This window comes from Oncorhynchus gorbuscha, linkage group LG21, assembly GCF_021184085.1.
Source record: "Oncorhynchus gorbuscha isolate QuinsamMale2020 ecotype Even-year linkage group LG21, OgorEven_v1.0, whole genome shotgun sequence".
NCBI lineage: Eukaryota > Metazoa > Chordata > Actinopteri > Salmoniformes > Salmonidae > Oncorhynchus > Oncorhynchus gorbuscha.
This window is the reverse complement of record NC_060193.1, coordinates 43,687,231-43,704,552: the sequence shown is the minus strand read 5'-3', so window position 1 is coordinate 43,704,552 and position 17,322 is coordinate 43,687,231. Positions and strand designations below refer to the sequence as shown.

Sequence of the window (17,322 nt, the reverse complement as noted above, 5' to 3'; positions counted from 1 at the left end):
CTGAGTCCATTAATTGGAACTAAAGTGCAGGTCTGTGCTGATATCACGGAGCGCTAACAGCAAATAGATCAGCATTACAGGCCTACCGCCGGAGTAGCACCATCATTTGCACCAGCTATATCAGTGCAGCCATGGAAAAGTCACGAAACATTCCAGCCAGTGAACAACAGCACTATTTCTAAGAGAAAACAACCCTTTTACTGTCCTGCCTTGTTACGGCTCTAGTAGTTAGCTGCAGAGAATATACTATCCTATTATAGTACTACATGGGAAAGCCAAGGTCAATCCACTGCCAGAGTTGTGATCTAATGTGCTGTACACATTCACAGAGGTGGTCATTGTCTCTCTCCTTGATCATCACCCATCTGGGTTGTGTTCATTAGGGCACGTAACAGGAAACTCAAGTAACTGTTTCTTATTGGACCAAGTCCAGGTAGTCCCTCTATGTTTTAGTTTCTTCTGTTTGGTGCCTAATGAACACGTCCCTGATGTGTACAAAGCAGGAGACTATAGCAAGGTTTCCTACAGCTGGGTTCCATCGTGGAGAGAACTCTCTCCCAAATTAGATTTCCCTCATCTTGGCATTGAGCAAAGACACGAGAGACCATTGACGATAACAAACAAACACCAGATCAATACATCTCTAACCAGAACTGAGACTAGGGCTGTTGCGGTGACCGTATTACCGCCACACCGTCGGTCACGAGTCATGAAGGCAGTCAAATTCCATGTGACCGTCGAAGGTAATTAGGCTTCTCCAAGCTCTGATGGTCAATAGTAGCCTACAAACTTGCTAACGGACTTGTACTCCGCACTCTACTGTCCCTCGAATCACTCTGACATCAATGGAAATGTATCGAAAATCTAATCAAACACTTCATGAGAGCCCATGAGCTCATGTTGCACAAAGTTTCTATAGGCTATGCAGTTGGGGGAGAAAACAGAGTGATGGCTTCTACTAAATAGAGGAGGATCCCATCAGCTTTCTATAGGCTAGGCCTACTTGTCATGCAGGTGAAAGAGGACCCAAAAGCGACTTAACAGAAACAGAGTTTATTTAAGTCCAAACAGGGAATAACAAAAATCCTCTAGTCTGTAGAGGGGAATAACTGGAGAAGCGGCCACAGACTGCAGGTCGCTTCGGGTAGGCGCAGGCCGTAGTTGACAGAGACACCTGCTCACACGCAGCATCTGATGAAGGCAAAAAACACGACAGGACAGGGCGATACACAATCACAGCAAAAACACGACAGGACAGGGCGAAACGCAATCACAGCATGGTGAATACTAAACAAGGAACCGACGGGACAGGAACGGAACACAAAGGAATAAATAGGGACTCTAATCAGGGGAAAGGATCGGGAACAGGTGTGGGAAGACTAAATGATGATTAGGGGAATAGGAACAGCTGGGAGCAGGAACGGAACGATAGAGAGAAGAGAGAGCGAGAGAGTGAGAGAGGGAGGGGGAGAGAGAGGGATAGAAGGAGGGAAAGAACCAAATAAGACCAGCAGAGGGAAACGAATAGAATGGGGAGCACAGGGACAAGACATGATAATAAATGACAAACATGACAGTACCCCCACTCACCGAGCGCCTCCTGGCGCACTCGAGGAGGAATCCTGGCGGCAACGGAGGAAATCATCGATGAGTGAACGGTCCAGCACGTCCCGAGACGGAACCCAACTCCTCTCCTCAGGACCGTAACCCTCCCAATCCACTAAGTATTGGTGACCCCGTCCCCGAGAACGCATGTCCATGATCTTATGTACCTTGTAAATAGGTGCGCTCTCGACAAGGACGGGGGGGGAGGGAAGACGAACGGGGTGCGAAGAAAGGGCTTAACACAGGAGACATGGAAGACAGGATGGACGCGACGAAGATGTCGCGGAAGAAGCAGTCGCACAGCGACAGGATTGACGACCTGGGAGACACGGAACGGACCAATGAACCGCGGAGTCAACTTACGAGAAGCTGTCGTAAGAGGAAGGTTGCGAGTGGAAAGCCACACTCTCTGGCCGCAACAATACCTTGGACTCTTAATCCTGCGTTTATTGGCGGCTCTCACCGTCTGTGCCCTGTAACGGCAAAGTGCAGACCTCACCCTCCTCCAGGTGCGCTCACAACGTTGGACAAACGCTTGAGCGGAGGGAACGCTGGACTCGGCAAGCTGGGATGAGAACAGAGGAGGCTGGTAACCCAGACTACTCTGAAACGGAGATAACCCGGTAGCAGACGAAGGAAGCGGTGTGAGCGTATTCTGCCCAGGGGAGCTGTTCTGCCCAAGACGCAGGGTTTCTGAAAGAAAGGCTGCGTAGTATGCGACCAATCGTCTGATTGGCCCTCTCTGCTTGACCGTTAGACTGGGGATGAAACCCGGAAGAGAGACTGACGGACGCACCAATCAAACGACAGAACTCCCTCCAAAACTGTGACGTGAATTGCGGGCCTCTGTCTGAAACGGCGTCTAACGGGAGGCCATGAATTCTGAATACATTCTCAATAATGATTTGTGCCGTCTCCTTAGCGGAAGGAAGTTTAGCGAGGGAATGAAATGTGCCGCCTTAGAGAACCTATCGACAACCGTCAGAATCACAGTCTTCCCCGCAGACAAAGGCAGACCGGTAATGAAGTCTAAGGCAATGTGAGACCATGGTCGAGAAGGAATGGGGAGCGGTCTGAGACGACCGGCAGGAGGAGAGTTACCCGACTTAGTCTGCGCGCAGTCCGAACAAGCAGCCACGAAACGGCGCGTGTCACGCTCCTGAGTCGGCCACCAAAAGCGCTGGCGAATAGACGCAAGAGTGCCTCGAACACCGGGATGACCAGCTAACTTGGCAGAGTGAGCCCACTGAAGAACAGCCAGACGAGTGGAAACAGGAACGAAAAGGAGGTTACTAGGACAAGCGCGGCGACGCAGTGTGCGTGAGTGCTTGCTTAACCTGTCTTTCAATTCCCCAGACTGTTAACCCGACAACACGCCCATAAGGAAGAATCCCTCGGGATCAGTAGAAGCCACAGAAGAACTAAACAGACGGGATAAGGCATCAGGCTTGGTGTTCTTGCTACCCGGACGGTAAGAAATCACAAACTCGAAACGAGCGAAAAACAACGCCCAACGAGCTTGACGGGCATTAAGTCGTTTGGCAGAACGGATGTACTCAAGGTTCTTATGGTCTGTCCAAACGACAAAAGGAACGGTCGCCCCCTCCAACCACTGTCGCCATTCGCCTAGGGCTAAGCGGATGGCGAGCAGTTCACGGTTACCCACATCATAGTTGCGCTCAGATGGCGACAGGCGATGAGAAAAATAAGCGCAAGGATGAACCTTATCGTCAGACTGGAAGCGCTGGGATAGAATGGCTCCCACGCCTACCTCTGAAGCGTCAACCTCGACAATGAATTGTCTAGTGACGTCAGGAGTAACGAGGATAGGAGCGGACGTAAAACGTTCTTTTAGAAGATCAAAAGCTCCCTGGGCGGAACCGGACCACTTAAAACACGTCTTGACAGAAGTAAGAGCTGTGAGAGGGGCAGCAACTTGACCGAAATTACGAATGAAACGCCGATAGAAATTAGCGAAACCTAAAAAGCGCTGCAACTCGACACGTGACCTTGGAACGGGCCAATCACTGACAGCTTGGACCTTAGCGGAATCCATCTGAATGCCTTCAGCGGAAATAACGGAACCGAGAAAAGTAACGGAGGAGACATGAAAAGAGCACTTCTCAGCCTTTACGTAGAGACAATTCTCTAAAAGGCGCTGTAGAACACGTCGAACGTGCTGAACATGAATCTCGAGTGACGGAGAAAAAATCAGGATATCGTCAAGATAGACAAAAACAAAAATGTTCAGCATGTCTCTCAGAACATCATTAACTAATGCCTGAAAAACAGCTGGCGCATTGGCGAGACCGAACGGCAGAACCCGGTACTCAAAATGCCCTAACGGAGTGTTAAACGCCGTTTTCCACTCGTCCCCCTCTCTGATGCGCACGAGATGGTAAGCGTTACGAAGGTCCAACTTAGTAAAGCACCTGGCTCCCTGCAGAATCTCGAAGGCTGATGACATAAGGGGAAGCGGATAACGATTCTTAACCGTTATGTCATTCAGCCCTCGATAATCCACGCAGGGGCGCAGAGTACCGTCCTTCTTCTTAACAAAAAAGAACCCCGCCCGGCCGGAGAAGAAGAAGGCACTATGGTACCGGCGTCAAGAGACACAGACAAATAATCCTCGAGAGCCTTACGTTCGGGAGCCGACAGAGAGTATAGTCTACCTCGAGGAGGAGTGGTCCCCGGAAGGAGATCAATACTACAATCATACGACCGGTGAGGAGGAAGGGAGTTGGCTCGGGACCGACTGAAGACCGTGCGCAGATCATGATATTCCTCCGGCACTCCTGTCAAATCGCCAGGTTCCTCCTGAGAAGTAGGGACAGAAGAAACGGGAGGGATGGCAGACATTAAACACTTCACATGACAAGAAACGTTCCAGGATAGGATAGAATTACTAGACCAATTAATAGAAGGATTATGACATACTAGCCAGGGATGACCCAAAACAACAGGTGTAAACGGTGAACGGAAAATCAAAAAAGAAATAGTCTCACTGTGGTTACCAGATACTGTGAGGGTTAAAGGTAGTGTCTCAAATCTGATACTGGGAAGATGACTACCATCTAAGGCGAACATGGGCGTAGGCTTCTCTAACTCTCTGAAAGGAATGTCATGTTTCCGAACCCATGCTTCGTCCATGAAACAACCCTCAGCCCCAGAGTCTATCAAGGCACTACATGTAGCACCCGAACCGGTCCAGCGTAGGTGGACCGACAAAGTAGTACAGGACTTTGATGGAGAGACTTGAGTAGTTGCGCTCACCTGTAGCCCTCCGCTTACAGATGAGCTCTGGCTTTTACTGGACATGAATTAACAAAATGTCCAGCAACTCCGCAATAGAGGCACAGGCGGTTGGTGATCCTCCGTTCCCTCTCCTTATTCGAGATGCGAATCCCTCCCAGCTGCATGGGCTCAGTCTCAAAGCCAGAGGAGGGAGATGGTTGCGATGCGGAGCAGGGAAACACCGTTGATGCGAGCTCTCTTCCACGAGCCCGGTGACGAAGATCTACCCGTCGTTCTATGCGGATGGCGAGAGCAATCAAAGAGTCCACATCTGAAGGAACCTCCCGGGAGAGAATCTCATCCTTAACCACTGCGTGGAGTCCCTCCAGAAAACGAGCGAGCAGCGCCGGCTCGTTCCACTCACTAGAGGCAGCAAGAGTGCGAAACTCAATAGAATAATCCGTTATGGACCGTTCACCTTGGCATAAGGAAGCCAGGGCCCTAGAAGCCTCCCCACCAAAAACTGAACGGTCAAAAACCCGAATCATCTCCTCTTTAAAGTTCTGGAACTTGTTAGAGCAATCAGCCCTTGCCTCCCAGATAGCTGTGCCCCATTCTCGAGCCCGGCCAGTAAGGAGTGAAATGACGTAAGCAACCCGAGCTCTCTCTAGAGTATGTGTTGGGTTGAGAGAGAAGACAATCTCACACTGCGTGAGAAAGGAGCGGCACTCAGTGGGCTGCCCGGAGTAGCAAGGTGGGTTATTAACCCTAGGTTCTGGAGGCTCGGCAGGCCAGGAAGTAACAGGTGGCACGAGACGTAGACTCTGGAACTGTCCAGAGAGGTCGGAAACCTGAGCGGCCAGGTTCTCCACGGCATGGCGAGCAGCAGACAATTCCTGCTCGTGTCTGCCGAGCATGGCTCCTTGGATCTCGACGGCAGTGTAACGAGCGTCTGAAGTCGCTGGGTCCATTCCTTGGTCGGTTCCTTCTGTCATGCAGGTGAAAGAGGACCCAAAAGCGACTTAACAGAAACAGAGTTTATTTAAGTCCAAACAGGGAATAACAAAAATCCTCTAGTCTGTAGAGGGGAATAACTGGAGAAGCGGCCACAGACTGCAGGTCGCTTCGGGTAGGCGCAGGCCGTAGTTGACAGAGACACCTGCTCACACGCAGCATCTGATGAAGGCAAAAAACACGACAGGACAGGGCGATACACAATCACAGCAAAAACACGACAGGACAGGGCGAAACGCAATCACAGCATGGTGAATACTAAACAAGGAACCGACGGGACAGGAACGGAACACAAAGGAATAAATAGGGACTCTAATCAGGGGAAAGGATCGGGAACAGGTGTGGGAAGACTAAATGATGATTAGGGGAATAGGAACAGCTGGGAGCAGGAACGGAACGATAGAGAGAAGAGAGAGCGAGAGAGTGAGAGAGGGAGGGGGAGAGAGAGGGATAGAAGGAGGGAAAGAACCAAATAAGACCAGCAGAGGGAAACGAATAGAATGGGGAGCACAGGGACAAGACATGATAATAAATGACAAACATGACACTACTATTTATTTTTTCAACTTCCCTAATATTAAGCACATTTAATATATTTACAACAGGAGTATAGCCTTTCTGGCTGGCATGAAAATAAACTACAGGGAAAAGTGTCCTCCATTCACTATTTAAGTGCAAAGATTACATTTTGTCCCACTGCCCCTGTTTCTATACTGGTGCATGATAATGGTCCATTCTAAATCAAAACAAATTTCGCACATATATTATTTAGTATATGTAAAGACGAGATTAAATCAATAAAGAATATTAGCCTATCACTTGTGAAGTATATATTATCGCTTGTGAATGATGCCCAGCATAAGAAACAATGCCTTTTTTTAAACTTTTTCTAATCATAGTCAAACACCTCATGTAGCCAGCCCATAGGCCTACATGTTTGAATAAGGTTTGTATCACAACTAAAGTGGCCAAAGATCTTCTTAAAATTAAGCACATTAATCCGCTTTATGGCAGGTGTAGAGCCTAACTGGCATCAGTGGTGTAAAGTACTTAAGTAAAAATACTTTAAAGTACTACTTAAGCAGTTTTTTGGGGTATCTGTACTCTACTTTACCATTTATATTTTTGACAACTTTTACTTTTACTTTTTACTCCGTACATTTTCCCTGACACACAAAGGTATTCGTTGTATTTTGAATGCTTAGCAGAACAGGAAAATGTTCTTATTTACTCACTTATCAAGAGTGAGTGGTCATCCCTACTGCCTCTTATATGGCAGACTCACTAAACACATGGTTCGTTTGTAAGTTATGTCTGAGTGTTGGATCGTGCCCCTAGCTATCTGTAAATAAATTAAAAACTAGAAAATGTATCTGTCTGCTTTGCTTAATGTAAGGAATTTGAAATGATTTATATTTGTACTTTTACTTTTGATACTAAAGTATATTTTATCATTTTTAAGTTTGACACTTAAGTATATTTAAAACCAAATACTTTTAGACTTTAACTCAAGTAGTATTTTACTGGGTGACTTTCACTTTTACTTGAGTCCTTTTCTATTAAGGTTTCTTTACTTTTACTCAAGTATGACAATTGGGTACTTTTTCCACCACTGACTGGCATACATAAGCAACGCGTGAGTTTCAGGTTTGGGGAAGAGCATTTTCACCAATAAAGTGCACCTTTATAATAAAAGCATTACATAGTGAAAAGGGGACTCTTTGGATTGATGTTGGTCAATGTGGTTACAGAACAACACAGAGAAGCAGACAGAGGACAAATAATGTCTGGACAAGGGAGAGGAGTAGTTGGACCAGGGAGGGGAGTAGCTGGACCAGGCAGAGAGTAGCTGGACCAGGCAGAGGAGTAGCTGGACCAGGCAGAGGAGTAGCTGGACCAGGCAGAGGAGGAGCTGGACCAGGCAGAGGAGTAGCTGGACCAGGCAGAGGAGTAGCTGGACCAGGCAGAGGAGTAGCTGGACCAGGCAGAGGAGTAGCTGGACCAGGCAGATGAGTAGCTGGACCAGGCAGAGGAGTAGCTGGACCAGGCAGCTGGAGGCAGATTTGTTGGACCCAGAGGAGGCAGAGGACTAGTTGGACCAGGCAGAGGATGCAGACGCACTCACACACACACACACACACACACACACACACACACACACACACACACACACACACACACACACACACACACACACACACACACACACACACACACACACACACACACACACACACACACACACACACACACACACACACACCTAGAGGATGCCGATACAAAGCCTTCTACAGTAAAAGGTGGTGATGTCTCTTCCATTTCAGTGCCACTTCTTTCCTAGAACCCCTCAAAGCCCCTTTGCTACTTCACTACTGCTCTATTTTCATAATTGACTGTAGCTGGACCAGGCAGATGAGTAGTTGGACCAGGCAGAGTAGGCATAGGAGTAGTTGGACCAGGCAGAGGATTAGCTGGACCGGGCAGAGGAGTAGTTGGACCAGGCAGAGGAGTAGTTGGACCAGGCAGAGGAGTAGTTGGACCAGGTAGAGGAGTAGTTGGACCAGGGAGAGGAGTAGTTGGACCAGGACAAGGGAGAAGGATAGGTAGGGGGAGAGAAGTAAGAATGTGTGGTGGTGTTCAAAGGAGAGTAAGAGCTGTTGCACTGATGAAATAAGAGCCACCATCATAGACCATGTGATAAACCATGGACTATCACTGAGACAGACTGGTGAAACAGTCCAGCCTAATACCATGGTCTATCACTGAGAGAGGCTGGTGAAACAGTCCAGCCTAATACCATGGTCTATCACTGAGAGAGGCTGGTGAAACAGTCCAGCCTAATACCAGGGTCTATCACTGAGAGAGGCTGCTGAAACAGTCCAGCCTAATACCATGGTATATCACTGAGAGAGGTTGCTGAAACAGTCATGCCTAATACCAGGGTCTATCACTGAGAGAGGCTGCTGAAACAGTCATGCCTAATACCAGGGTCTATCACTGAGAGAGGCTGGTGAAATAGTCCAGCCTAATACCATGGTCTATCACTGAGAGAGGCTGGTGAAACAGTCCAGCCTAGTACCATGGTCTATCACTGAGAGAGGCTGGTGAAACAGTCCAGCCTAGTACCATGGTCTATCACTGAGAGAGGCTGGTGAAACAGTCCAGCCTAGTACCATGGTCTATCACTGAGAGAGGCTGGTGAAACAGTCCAGCCTAGTACCATGGTCTATCACTGAGAGAGGCTGGTGAAACAGTCCAGCCTAATCTCAGACGGTCAACCGTGGTTTCCATTATCCAGAGTTTTCAACGAACCAACAGGTAAGTAATTTATTTCACAAGAGCTTCTTCTATCATTACTGTTGCTATGTCTCACAGGAACTGTAGGGCACCAGCCCCAATGCAAATATATTTGTTGTATTTTTGTTCCTCTAAAGGACGCTAATGTCTTCCTCCTTCTGGGGGAAGAGGAAAGCTCCACAGTGAAAACCAAGACCATTGTAGCATTGGTCATTGCTGACAATGCAATAAAACTGAGAGATATTCAGACCAGAATTGTAGAGGACAACCTGGTGTTTCACAGTGTGGAGAAGCATCAGTCTGACCACCATGGGCTCGGACTCTGACCAAACACAGAGTTTGAATGAAAGTTTTACACAGTTCCTTTTGAAAGGAACAGTGAGTGGGTCAAAGAACTCCGGCACCAATACGTCCAGGATTGGTGTCTATCCATTATGTCTTGTTCTATAGTGAGTTTTACACTATGCTACTCTACATGTAAACATGAGTTACAGTACATACAGTAGGACATACTGAAAAGCATTTACACATACTGTGTTTTGATTTTTTTCAGAGAGTCACGGAGTTGGAGACTAATCAGACCCCACTTGAAATCATTGATGTAGACGAGGCAGGGTTTAACCTGGCAAAAACACGTCGGCGGGGAAGAAACATCATCGGGGAAAAGGGCCACCGTTGATGTGTCGGGTCAGAGAGGAGCTAATATCACAATGTGTGCTGCATTCTGGAGTGCTGGTTTGGTCCTGCAGAAATGCCAGATTGGTTCCGACAACACTGAGCGCCTTCTTTTGTTTTGAGATGACCTCCACCAACAACTGGTGCCAGAAGCAGGAAGGGAACAGCTGGGAGGAAACATGAGGACATGTGTGGTTGGGTGGGACAATGTAGCATTCCACCATTCACATGCAATCACAAACTGGTTTGCAGCCCATCCCATTTTTAGCATTTTGAAATGTAGATTTGGTATTTAATGAACAAAATGTGGTTTTGAGCAGAAAATGAACTATTTGGCTAATTGTGTGATGTAGGTGTGTTGCTGTGTTAAGAGTTTAGAAAAGTATCTTGAAGTATAGGTAAATGCTTGTTAGCAATTGTAAAAAACTGCAGTAACTCCAAATTAAGCATATAGGAATACCTATTTCTTTTGTTAATAACCGCTCGACACAGAATAGCCGCACGTGCACGCACACTCCCTCAAATCGTTTGGAGAAAATGTTATTTATATTTTATTCAGCTTTGTTCGGATGTATTTTTCATCCTATAAAATAATCGAAGCAAATCTTGTCTGCTAAATTAACAAGCGCAGCCCACAGCCATATGGCATAGCTAGATCAGGGCCTAACATAAGGACAGCTCTGAGTATGCTATTATGTACTTCTGAAATAGTCTACATTTTCACATCATGCTTCTTTAGACCTGTCTAAAATAAATAATGGATTTATTGTGACTATATTACATGGATTTATTCGACTTTTGAAAATGTAGATGTTCCAAAGGTCTGCATCAGTGGCTTGTAGGCTGTGTGTGGAAGCCAGGAGATGCTGAATGTGTGTGTGTGTTAATTAACGCTCAATTACCGTGAGGCCGACAGTTATTTGCTTGACAATCAACGGCTGACGAAACTTCGTGACCGCCACAGCCCTAGCTGAGACAGCAGCACTGCTAATGTTATGCGCTAATGCTAATGCTATCGCTATCGCTAATGTGTGTTCCCCTGCATTATCTCTCACCTGCTCCGAGTACTTTTGTAGAGCCCACCCAGGTGTGAAGAGCCTCTTGTACAAGCACATGCTTTGTGTGCTGTAACGTGCCTGATAGAGATGAAGTGAAGCTGGGGAGTTCAACCAAGTCTTGTGTGCTATTATTTAGCTAGCATCGGTGATATCACGCTGAACTTAATGTCGGTTTGACACTTGAGGAAGGTAGCAACTCTATAGAGTAGACACAGTCCTCAACACACACCTTGATAACTTATGAAGAAAAACACACTGGAGATTCACTCTGATTGTTTACACTGTATCGGAGGTGCTAAGTGTTTTCAAACGACACACCATGCAAGCTGATTCTTTCGTGGATATCGCCATTTGATATTGACACAAAACCTCGCCTGTCCTTAAAATACAGCATAAACATTCTCAGTCAATGCACAGTGTGGTTTTCCCTTCATTTACAATTGGTTGAATTCTGGCTCAAGCCTCCTTAGACATTTCTCAGTAGCAGTACTTGAGGGAAGTTTTTCCCCAGTGACAGAGGCTTAGGTAGATGTCAGGGACTTCTGGTCTTTGTAGAGAGAACTTGGGCTGTCTGGACAGCCCCTGTACTCTGTGGAGCCATGCAGCTGAATGAGTTCAGCAGCCATCTCAGACAGACTGGCTGGAACACATGGGGAAGTCATCAAGCAGAGAGAGACTGGGAGATAATCTGACCATCTGAGTGAACTAAGAAAAATGATCCAAACACTCATCTACCACCTATACTTCTAACCCTGCGTTCATCAACCTGTCTCTCTCTCTCTCCTACCCCTCAGTCCGGTCCTGACAGAGTAGGGAGCTGAGGCCAAATGTCTGATTGCTGTCTGCCCATCCAGCAGAGCTCCTCTCTTTCTCTCCTGAACCACGGCCATTGATCCTTCTATCAATTATTGGATCCTCTGCTCGTTTCTCCTTGAAATTGCTTAGCTATAGCACCGGTAAATTTGTCACCACTTTGGGCAGAAATCCATGTTGATTACCGGGCCTGTTGATGGGGGATGGGTCCCCGAGGCCAGGCTGTGCTGCAGGGCTTACAAAGACTCTTTCTCACTACCCTCTTCTCCAATAGCCAGCGCTAGCTTAATACGTGAACCCGAATCCGGGCACAAAAAGGTGCGGTGATTATGCCAAAGAGGTTGTGTAGTATGCTCAAATATAACTGTGATGTGATTCACTCTGGTTTCCAGATTGAAGCGACAATCTCAGCAGTTGCACGATTCATGAGAATCATCTCTCTGCCATAGACCCCTCTAAAAATGCAACTGTCTTTGGAATGTCGTCACCCCCCCCCAAATACACAGCCCGATGGACACCTCCAAACGAACCTCTTAGAATCACCATGTCTTCAAGTTAAGTCCCCAGTCTACATTCTCATTCGAAAGTTATTTCTGCTGACCAAAAATTTGCTACGGGACCCCGGGACATAATGAAACTATTGCAAGCGTTCATTCTCACATCCTGGCATTAACTAAACTGTCATCTAACTAAATACTTTTTTATGTTTGCAGTGGAATATTAACTGTTGCTGTAATATAGGCATAATTTATGCATTAGATATTTGACAACTGTGAAGAATAAACCCATTTATTCTGTTGCACTCTCCCCAGTGAACTATCCCTTTCAATGATAGAATTTCCCTCGTTTTAAACCCTAGAACTCATGAACTATCCCTTTCAATGATAGAATTTCCCTCGTTTTAAACCCTAGAACTCATGAACTATCCCTTTCAATGATAGAATTTCCCTCGTTTTAAACCCTAGAACTCATGAACTATCCCTTTCAATGATAGTTTTAAATTTGAACTATCCCTTTCAATGATAGAATTTCCCTCGTTTTAAACCCTAGAACTCATGAACTATCCCTTTCAATGATAGAATTTCCCTCGTTTTAAACCCTAGAGCCCTTTTTTTCTTTTACCTAATTACTCAGTATGATTTTTTTTACAGATTCTACAGCAGTGTAATTTTTGTTTCATGCCATTTCCTGTTGTATAGAGAAACAGACTTAAGTTGCATTCTCGAGGTCATATGCAAATTCATAAGTTGCCAAGTCTGCCTTTTTTTGCCGAACAAAAATGCTCACAACCTAATCGCTTTTCCTACTCTGAAAAATGTCCAGAGAAACACGCTTAGAAAAGTTTTTTTGTCTTGAACACACAAATATACTCTATCAACAAATCCAAGTACTCTTTGATGCATTATTAGGTCAAGCTTACACAAATAAAACACTCATGATTGCCCACGCTCATTCATTCAGTGCTCATTTACTTCTATTTAGGTGAGTTAGATGTAGTATAAACGGCAGTTAACGCAGGTAGATGATTTCTCCGTTTTTTGACATATTAAAATCCTTTTAATGCATCGCTTGAATCAACTGGAAGTGAACTCTGCCTCTTATACTGTAGCACTGACTCCACAGTGTGAATTTAAATCCCTTTAAACGACTACACCTTTGAAGCCGATGTCTGAGGACCCAGACAGGACTGATGTAGAATAGAGTGTATTTCTCCTCTCCTCCCCTCTCAAGTTTGAACTTTTAATGTCACGTGCACAAGTACAGTGAAATGCCTTTCTTGCTAGCTCTAAACCCACTTATGTAGTAATCAATATACTAAAAATAACAAAAACACAATAAAAATCAATAAAAAATAAAATAAACAAAAACACATGAGAAATAAATCAAAAATACGAAATAAGAAGAACACGAGAAGTGAGGAAGCTACATACAGGGTCAGTTCCAATACCATATTTCCAATGTGCAGGGATACTGGAGTGACAGAGGTAGATATATGCATAAGGTGACTTGGCATCAGGATATATGATAAACAGAGTAGCAGCAGGGCATGTGATGATTGTATGTGCGTGTGTGTAGAGTCAGTATAAACGTGTGTGCATGTTGTGCTTGTGAGCAAACCAAATGTGTGTGTGTAGAATCCTGTGAGTGTGCATAGAGACAGTACAAAAAAATAAAATAAAGGAGTCAACTCAGATACTCTGTGGAGCCATTTTGTTCGCTATTTTGCAGTCTAATGGTTTGGGGATAGAAGCTGTTCAGGTGCCTGTTGGTGTCAACGCTGTTGCACCGGTAGCGCTTGCCGTGCGGAAACAGAGAAAACAGTCTATGGCTCAGGTGGCTGGAGTCTTTAACGATTTTCCAGGCCTACTTTTCACACCACCTGATATAGAGGTCCTGGATGGCAGGGAGCTCGGGTCCCAGTGATTTACTTGACTTTCCGCACCATCCTCTGTAGTGGCATGAGATCGAGGGCGGTGCTGTTGTCATACCAAGCAGTGATTTAGCCAGTCAAGATGCTCTCAATGGTGCAGCTTTTTGAGGATATGAAGGCCCATGCCAAACCGTTTTAATCTCCTGAGTGGGAAGAGGTGCTGGTGCGCCTTCTTCATGACTATGGGCATGTGTGTGGACCATTTTAAGTCACCGAGGAACTTGAATCTCTCTACCCACTCCACTGCAGCCCCATCAATGGGTAGGGTTGACCAGAGATGAACTGCTTCTCCTAGTGTTTAGGAGAAATAATACTGTGACGAAAATGACATGTTGTCTGCATAATCAAATACCATTCAGCTAAGACACCCATGCATATCCCCAGGGGTCTCTTCACAGTCCCCAATTCCAAAACAAATGAACGATAACGCACAGTTTTATACAGAGCCATGATCGCATGGAACTCCCTTCCATCTCCTATTACTCAAGCAAACAGCAAAAATTACCTTGAAAAAACAGATGAAAAAACAACTCATGTTTGGTGTTTTTTTGTGGACTCCAGGAAAAGTAGATGCTGATTCTGCAAAAGCTAAATGGGGATCCAATGAAAGAAAGAAACATACTTCATTCTATCATGTCCACTTGACAGAGACGACTTCCTTTGACTCAGGACCAGAGTGAAGAAAAACAATCATATTAAAGACAGCAGCACCTCTCAGATTAGATATACTGCTAAATTGGGAGAGAATGGAAATGGCCAAATCATTCCAAAAACAAATGTCTATACAATCACATTGGTGAACTAATGTTATGGTGAACTAAAGTCACGGTGAACCATTCTTTGAAACGAATCGGAATTGAAGTCAAGGAATCAAGCAAAAAAAATAACAAATATTTCCTCCACAAAGACATTGTGTATAAGAATCTAATGCTTTTCTTTTGTAAACGTTTTAATTCCATCTGAATCCCAAACAAGGTACATAGTTCACTCATTGAATCGTATGTTGAATGATAACCAAGTGAATAAGACAGACAATCTCAGAAAGATGAACCCCCCCCCCAAACTGCCATTCACTGCCAGTGCCTAACAAAGACTCTGTATATAAGATGGAGAGTTCTAATTCTCAAGATACAATGCAGCTGTGGACAAGCATCATAACATGGAAAGGGAAGAGAGACAGAAAGGGAGGAATGGAGAACCAAAAATCACAGCAGACTTTTTTTTCCTAATCTAACCGCTGGTTGTGTGAAATCTGCCCGCTACCCACATGCTCACTTGGTTCGTCAGACATAGCCCCCCCACCCCCAAAAACCCTCAGGGGCAGATAGGTCCACCCTACCCCCCACACACTCCCCCAACATTGTGTTCAGCCACAACCACAAGTGACAAAGCTGACACGGAGAGGGCGGTCTCATTGTCTCACCTCTGTCTCGCACATGGAAATGGGGAGATCTCAGACGGTTCTCCCTCCCCACCTAACACCCTCCCTCACCGCCGTTACTCTCTCTGTCTCACACACAGAGGGTCAGACTATCATAGGGGGGGTTATCCCATTTACAGACTAATCAATCCCACATTCCAAACCACACTGACAATCTCACACACACACACACACTGCTGTTTTAGCACGCTTTACCACACAGCTAGTACAACAACACCATGCAATTCACCCAGTAGCTTCCCAACTCCAGCCTCCACCCCCACAAACCCCTAAATACAACTAACCCCTGGAAAAAAAATAAAAAAACAACCATAGCTGAAGGAACACACACAGAGACTACTCACCCAATCAGCCTGTGCTGCTGCAGCTCTCTTCTCCTCACTCGCTCTCTCCTTCCCTCGCTTCCCCACTAGCGCGGACACAAAACATCTAGAGGAGCGCTTTGGTTTCATTTGTTTGGTGTTTTTCTTCTCTTTGGGCTTCTTACTCCCCACTCTTTTGTCCTGGACGGTGAAAAAGTGCACACAAAGACTTCTTCCTCCTCGCAACCCCTGGTCCCCTCTAGCATCTAGACACTAGGACAACATCAAAGCAACTCGGGGGGGGGGACACTTCAGGGGCCTATTGTCTCTGCATGGATCTGTTTTTCTTGCAGCTCCCCCCTCGTGACTCGCTGCCACTTGGTACAGTCCGGGCATTCACGCCAAGTAGCTTTCACACATGGTGGAGGGGAAGCTTGTCTCAAGCAATTGCTGACAAGCTGCAAACAAGACAGCCCCCACACAAACACACACACACTCACAGACATCTACCCTTACAACCCCCCCCCCCCCCCCCCCGTCTCTGTCCTCTCTGCCACTTGCTCTTTATCCCCCACTATTCAGGTCGCCCCTCCTCTCCCTCGTTCGGCGAGTAAGCCTCCCAGTCTCTGACCTGCTCACACACACACACACACACACACACACACACACACACACACACACACACACACAGCAGAGGATTGCACAGGCATCATACTGCTCCCGCTTTCACAGGTGAAAAATCACATCGAGACGGGAGGGTAGGATAAAACATTGTCAATTCAGACTGAGGGAGAGTAGGAGAGGCACCTACATAGAAAGAGGGCAAGGGAGAGTGAGGGAAAGAGAGAAAGGTGGGGGGTTGGGTAGGATCTGTCCTCATGCCTGTCCTGAGAACAGAGGTGTGTGTGGGGGGGAGCAGGGGGGAGCAGGGGGAAGGTGTTGATTTTGGAACAACGAACCATGAGCAACAAACTTAGCATGTAAAAGTAAAAGTCAGCTTCAACCCACAGAAACCGACCCACAAAGTGAGTGTGTGGGTCTGTGTGATTTTGGTGTTTATGATTGACAGACACAGATGGCAGCCAGACAGGTTAACAAATAAATCCTGAGAAACGTACTGTTTATCACTAAAACCCCATTGTTTTGCGGTTATATGTTTTATGATTGTGACAACTGCACAATGGTATCTTTATCATACAAGTACGTGGTCAGTTTTACCCTCAACAGCTTTCAAATCACCTCACTGGCCGTGACCATGTTGCGTCACACGCAGCTTCATGCTGCTACCAACTTGTTTCAAGCAGACCACCATAGTCTCTGTGCCAAAGAACGCCAAGGTAACCTGTCTAAATGACTATTGCTCCGTAGCACTCACATCTATAGCCATGAAAGGCTGGTCATGGCTCACATCGACACCGTCATCCCAGACACCCTGGACCGCCCCAACAG

At 46.2% G+C, this 17,322-nt stretch overlaps 1 protein-coding gene across 1 annotated transcript in view; it reads right to left on the bottom strand.

Annotated features, from left to right (window-relative positions):
- The window catches only part of LOC124008187 (B-cell CLL/lymphoma 9 protein-like), a 111,558-nt gene extending 95,387 nt beyond the window's left edge, over positions 1–16,171 (bottom strand). Inside the window, exon 1 of the mRNA XM_046319282.1 lies at positions 15,916–16,171. The gene's annotated coding sequence lies outside the window, so the exon portion shown is untranslated. The remainder of the gene's footprint in view (positions 1–15,915) is intronic.
- Positions 16,172–17,322: the final 1,151 nt, after the last annotated feature.